Source organism: Amblyomma maculatum, chromosome 9 (assembly GCF_055883805.1).
Source record: "Amblyomma maculatum isolate TAMU_Amacu chromosome 9, ASM5588380v1, whole genome shotgun sequence".
In the NCBI taxonomy this organism is placed as follows: domain Eukaryota; kingdom Metazoa; phylum Arthropoda; class Arachnida; order Ixodida; family Ixodidae; genus Amblyomma; species Amblyomma maculatum.
In genome coordinates, this window is record NC_139352.1 from 105,244,347 (window position 1) to 105,251,176 (window position 6,830).

A 6,830-nucleotide genomic window follows, 5' to 3' on the forward strand; every position below is an offset into this window, starting at 1 on the left:
CCAATACTCAGCGCATGAGCATGAAATTGGTCTTCCTGAATCGGGGCTCTATACAATACATCTGCAGTAACGAGGCTCTTACCCGAGACATGGACAACCGTAAAGCTGAACCGCATAAGTCTCATGCGAAAGCGCTGAATACGAGGAGGCAAAACATCTAAAGGTGATTTTCCCGACAATGTTACAAGTGGTTTGTGGTCGGTTTCAAACATAATTTCAAGACCTTTGATGTACCCTTCGAATCGTTCTGCCGCCCTAGTCATTGCCAACGCTTCCTTTTCAATCTTAGAGTATCTGGTTTTGGCAGGCGTCAACAAGCCTGACGCAAATGCAACAGGTCTTTTTTCATTGTTTGGTGGAACTTGTATCAATACGGCCCTCAGTCCGAATGATGACGCGTCAGCGGAAAGAATGGTAGGGTACTTTACATCATTGTTAGCCATGACGCGCTTCGAAGAGATAACGTCTTTGAAGTTCGACAGCGCTTGCTCTTGGGCTGGTCCCCACGTCCATTCGTAACCCTTCAAAAGCAAGTGACGTAAAGACGCCGTTTTCGAAGCCGAATCTGGTATGAATCTTGCCTGATGATTAGCCATACCGAGCAGCCGTCGAACGTCAGACACGTTAGCTGGCATCGCGAGTTCTTTGATAGCACGAACTTTTTCAGGATCCGGCTTGATGCCATCTTTACTAAGCACACAGCCAATAAATTTTATCTTTTCTTTGTTTAGCGTAACACCGGCACTGGCGAGACTATGTAAAGTTAGACGCAGGCGTTCGTCATGTTGAGCTTTGTCGTTACCAAAAATGAGCACATCATCCATCAGGTTTATCACGCCTGAGATTCCTTCAAGTATCTGCGACATTTTCTTCTGAAAGCTCTCGGGTGCCGACGTTATTTCAAACAGCAGTTTTTGAAAACAGTATCGCACAACTGGCGTTATGAACGTAGTTAACAACTGGCATTCGAGCGACAACTTAATCTGAAAGAAGCCAGAGTTGGCGTCCAACTTCGGAAACACAGAGGCACCACCTAAAAGGCCGAGGCTATCATCCACAGTCGGCATGACATAGCGTTCGCGAAGTACATTTTTGTTTATTGAGTCAAGTCAACGCAAATACGAACCGCTCCAGATGGTTTGAGTACTGGCACAATTCCTGCACACCATTCTGTTGGTTCTTCTACTTTGTGGATCACGCCATCTCGCTCCATACGCTCGAGCTCTTGCTTAACTCGCTCACGCAACGGTAAGGCTATGCGACGCGCAACATGAATTGCAAAAGGTGTCGAGTTCGGCCTTAGTCTAATTTTGTATTCTCCTTTTATCGCTGCTAGACCACTGAAAAGCTGCGGGTAGGAAGCTTCGATAGCTGTTGCGCTACTGACCGAGTCCACAAATTTAATAGCTTCCAGAGCCTCAAGCGCTAGGAGACGCAAAAGTACGGAGCGTAATGGTAAGACCACGTACACAATTTGCTGTAGAGTGTTTTGTTTCCACTGGATAGTGGCATGAAACTTTCCCAAAACATTTAGTGGCTCATTCGACGGGCCTGTTAGGATTAGGTCGCACTTTTCTAGCCTGGTAGGTAAACCGGGAAACGTCGAGGGCACAACAGAAACTTCGGCACCGGAATCAACTTTAGCGAACGCCGGAGTGCCGTTAATGACGACCTGTACATACACGCCAACGAAGTACACCCCCTTGTCCAAATGGAGAGAAGAAAGTTGTACCTTCTTTCCATCACGTGCAGCCTTTTTTCGACATAGACCTGCGAAGTGTCCGGAACAACCGCAGTAGTTGCATTTGGCTGCTTTTGCCGGGCACGAGGCTCTGGGGTGCGTTCCTTGACCGCAGTTGGGGCATGACCCGGGGGTGCCCGGTCGGTAGGACTGGACTCTGGGACGCGGACCTTGTATTCCAGATGAACAGTTCTTTGACGAGCTGTCCAAGTGCTGTCCTAAAGAATACTTTCTGGGCTGCCCTTGGTTGCTGACCGCGTCAAGATTGCCGGTCGCCGTTACCAAGGGTTCGTCGCCGGTTTCTCGCAGTTGCAGCTGCTGTCATTGGACGGTCTCATTTAAACGCGCTTTTGCCAAAGCGCTGGCGAGAGTCAAATTAGCATCCATTTGAAGCGACTCAGAGAGCTTAGCGTCCCTGAGACCGACCACGAACCTGTCGCGAATCATGCGTTCCTTTCCGTTGTAGTGGCACCGGTCCGCCATCGTGTGCAACGCGATAACGAATTGGTCGACTGACTCTCCAGGTTCTTGAGTGCGACGGTGAAAGCACGCGCTCTCATAAACAAGGTTCCATGCGGTGACGAAGTGCTCGTCGAACTTCTTTTTGACGACTTCGTATTGCTTCTGTTTTTCTTCGGGTAATGAAAAAGTAGAGAAGATTTCTCTTGCTTGCCTGCCCATCGTGTAAAGTAGCGTCCGGACCTGCGCTTCTTCACGGACGCTTCTTAAGTCCGCTCATTTATGCCCGAGGCGAGCGGTAGTCATCAAAGAGTTGGATCCAAGAAGGCCATTCGGACGTCCGGTCGAAGTCAAACCTTGGCGGAGCTGGAACCGCGAACATGCCGTGGGAGGGCTTGACTGCGTTGCCCTCTGACATGGCACCCGTTGACGAAGTTAAGGCAACGCCTCTCAAAAGCCAGAGGACCTCACTTCTGACACCATGTCGCGTTTGGTCCCTTGCCGGACGCTGAGCGCGGCCGTGTAGCGTTTGGTTCCTTGCCGGACGCCGAGTGCGGCCGGGCAGCGGGCAGGAGGAACTGAGACTGGCCCCGATCCCGGCACGATAACAACCCTTTATTTAACGTAAACAGCATCTTTATATAGCAAGCACCCATGTGACCAGTGACGTCACGGACAGACAATGCTCATTCAAGAGTTGCATAGACCAAAAGGGCAAGCGCGTACTGGGTCCCTCTCTCCCCATAGAGCGCCACCAAAATTGGTATCAAAACCAACTGGTCTGACTCCTAAGGCTGTGACTTCCACGCAGCCTGCGGCACCGGAGGAGGAAAAGATAACTGTAGAATTGGCTAGACCGCCCCCAATGAAACGCAAAGGGGAAGACGCTGATCCATAGGTGGCACTAGAAAGAAGATTAGAAGCCAAAATCGAAGCTAAATTTGAATCTTTCATGACCCAAATTATGGGAGCAATAAACCAAATTCAAAGCCAGATCCAAACCCTTACGGGCGAATCACAACTTCAAAGGGCAGAATTAGTTGCCATCGGAGAATGGCAGCAAAAAGTTGAGGAAAAATTTGATCAGCTCCATAATGGCCAGAGGCGCACCAAGTGAGTCTTTATCTGGCAGTGGAACTGTCTCGGCTTCCAACGCAAGCGTGCGTTAGTGCAACAGTACTTGACGCTATTAGATGAGAAACCACTAGCTATAGCCCTGCAAGAGACGGGTAAAGCAGCAAAACTCTCGGGATACCAATCTTTTTCAAGTGACAGAGGTGAGAAATCTCGCGTCACAACATTGGTTAAGAGGAACATTGCTGCAATCATGCACGAAATCAATTCGAAAGAAATTGAGGCAGTGCTATTGGAAATTCTTACGGGACGAAAAGCGCTACCAAGCCTGTTCCTTTTAAATTTATATAGTACGCCACAGCAGAGAAAGGGGAGATTCAGGGCCCTCTTTCGCAAAGCGATAATCATAGCCGGGAGTAACCCCTTGCTAATAGTCGGTGACTTCAATGCGGCGCACCCGGAATGGGGTTACGCTAAACAAGATCCTAAAGGCAAGCAGTTATGGGAAGACGCGCACGAGCTGGGACTCACCTTGCACAGGGACCCTAGTTTTCCATCCAGGGTGGGTAACAGCGTCTGCGTAGACACTTCCCCTGACTGGACCTTCTCCAAAAATGTGAAAGATCTGAACTGGCAAAATTCGGAGCAAAATTTTGGCAGCGACCATTTTATTCTCGCCTCGATCCTTAAAAAATGAGTAAAGACGCGCCGTGTGTGTCAACCGAGGGTTACGTAATGGGAACTATTTAGGGAAAAGCGAGAGAAGGCTCCCGAAAGGAAGATTACAAACATAGAAAAATGAACGAAGACCCTCATGCGTCACGTTGGAGAGGCAACAAAGAATCATGAAGGGGATGATGCCCCGGAGATAGCTGATAGCAAACTGCTTCACATGTGGGAGGCAAAACTTGGTAGGGAACGACGACTAAAGAAGCAAAAGTGGAACCGTAATCTTAGAAGGAGGATAGCTAGACATAATAAAGAGATTGAAAATTATGCGGTTAAATTATGCGAACAGAATTGGTGCAGACGATGCGACGAGATGGAAGGGGGCATGAGCCTTCCCAGAACGTGGGGTCTGCTGAGACACTATTAGATCCGACCAACTCAAAATCCCAGTCAGGAATTAGATTATCAAAAGCCAGGCACGCATTGAGGGGTACAGACGCGGAATTTTTGGACGCACTAGTCAACATGTACATTGGCGATACTCATAGTGCCCCCCTCCCAGAGTATGACGGAGCTCCCAACGAGGAGCTGGACGCACCCATCACGGAGGCGGAGGTCAGGGCAGAGATATTGGTACTAAAAACAAAATCGGCCCCGGACCCTGACGGGATAACTAACAAAATTTTAAGAAACCTGGATGACTCCATCAGCGCTCTTACTGAGTATATTCAAGAAATTTGGACTAAAGGGCACCTGCCTCGGCAGTGGAAGTCGGTAAACGTAATTCTAATCCCAAAACCGGGCAAACCCCCGAAACTAGAAAATCTAAGACCTATTTCTCTAACCTCATGCATGGGAAAATTGATGGAGCATGTAGTCCAGACAAGACTGACGCGCTTTATGGAGAAACACGACCTGTGGCCGCACGAGATGGTCGGCTTTCGACAGGGTTTGAGCACGCAGGAATCCTACTCAAATATGATATAATCGACTCGCGTTCTAGAGACGCCAAAGTGATTCTCGGCCTGGACTTGACAAAGGCTTTTGACAAAGTTAAACATGAAGCGATCCTCCACGGTCTCCAAGAAATCGGAGTAGGTGAACGAACATATGAGTACATCAAGCACTTCTTGTCAAACAGAACTGCCTGCCTAAAGTTTCAAGACATTCAGTCCCCCACAGTGAAGTTAGGGAGCAGGGGGACGCCGCAGGGCTCGGTTCTCTCCCCATTCCTTTTCAACGTGGCAATGAAGGGCCTCCCAGAAGCTCTGAGGAGCATAAAGGGGCTAAATTTCAGTATTTATACGGATGGCATCAATCTCTGGGTTAACCAGGGTAGTGATGCGAGCATTGAGGAGCGCTTGCAGGCGGCGGCGGACACTGTCGTAGACTACGCTGTCAGTAGGGGTCTATCATGCTCACCGCAAAAATCAGAATTATTCGTCTATAACCCAAAGTCACTCCGATGCAAGCGCAGCTGGGAATTTGACATTAAAGTAGAAGGAAAACCAGTTCCAAAGGTAGATCAAATCAGAATCTTAGGACTATTTATTCAGGAAAATGGATATAATGATGAAACAATCAGAAAGCTAGAGGGATTCGCCACACAAGCCATTGGAATATTTAGAAGAATCGCGTTGAAAGGACGAGGCCTGAAAGAATGAAGCTTGCTTAAACTCATCCAAGCTTACATAATAAGTCGCGTAAGCTATGCCACGCCGTTCTTAAATATCAGGTCGGAGGAGAAGAAGAGGTTAGACTCTCTCATTTGACGGTGCATAAAGAGGGCCCTAGGCTTACCAATTACCACATCCACAGAGAAGCTCCTTTCTGGGACGAAATAGCGGAGGCTGTCAGAGTTTCGCAGCTGGAAAGATTAAGTCGAACGACTACGGGTAGAACTACACTCGACACGGTAGGCCTGCAGGCAGATAGGGGACTACGAGAAAAATCAAGTATCCCACAGGACTGCCGAGAAAATCTGATCATTCCCCCCCTCCCTCGTAACATGCATCCCATATTCAACACAGAGAGGAGGGAGAAGAGAGCAGAAGCACTAATCAGACGCTTCGATTCGATGGACAGCAAGTCGGTTGCGTACGTGGATGCGGCAAGTGGCAAAACGGGGGCGGCGGTCGCCTCGGTGGGCGACGGCCGAGGTGCGCCGGTATCAGCCGCCACCATTAGAAGCCGCAACACTGAAATGGCTGAAGTTGCAATAGCGCTCGCTTGCGTCAGAACGCAAGCCAATTTCATAATCAGCGATAGCAAAGCGGCTATTTTGAATTTTTGAAAGAGTAGGGTCTCGCCGGAAGCGGCAAGGATTCTGGCCAGCAGACGACAAAACAGGAAAATTCGCCTAATTTGGACCCTTGCACACACGTCCGTTCCTGGCAACGAAGCGGCCCACGAGTTAGCCCGAGCTCTCTACTTCCGGGTAACTGTGGAGCCCCCCGATTGCCGTAACATGGACGAGCGTCTGCAAAATTATACGGAGATTCTTCAAAATTACAGGTTAAGCAGGAGACTGGTGCCACCGCCGGATAAAAATCTAAACAATAGGGAGGCAGTCGCATGGCGGCGCCTGCAAGCTGGGAACTTTGTAAACCCGGTCTGGGCATATTATGTTCAAATTGAAGACAGGAGAAACGATAAATGCAAGCACTGTGGGGAAAGTGGGACACTCGACCATATAATCTGGGAATGTACTAGCTCCCCAGGGGCTAAAACAAACATAAATTGTAGAGAAGCCTGGGAAGCCCTGCTGCGGAGCGGGGTCCCTGCTCCACAGCTACAAGCGATCCGCCTGGCGGAAGAAGCCGCGAAGAGCCAAGACCTCTTTGCCTGCTTCTGATCGCGGAGGTCTCTGCTCCCGTCGCTTAGGCCT

General features: G+C 49.4%; 1 pseudogene; it reads right to left on the reverse strand.

The window, feature by feature from the left end:
• Nucleotides 1-1,418: 1,418 nt before the first annotated feature.
• Nucleotides 1,419-2,627, reverse strand: LOC146180094 (uncharacterized; annotated as a pseudogene).
• Between the last annotated feature and the right edge of the window lie 4,203 nt (nucleotides 2,628-6,830).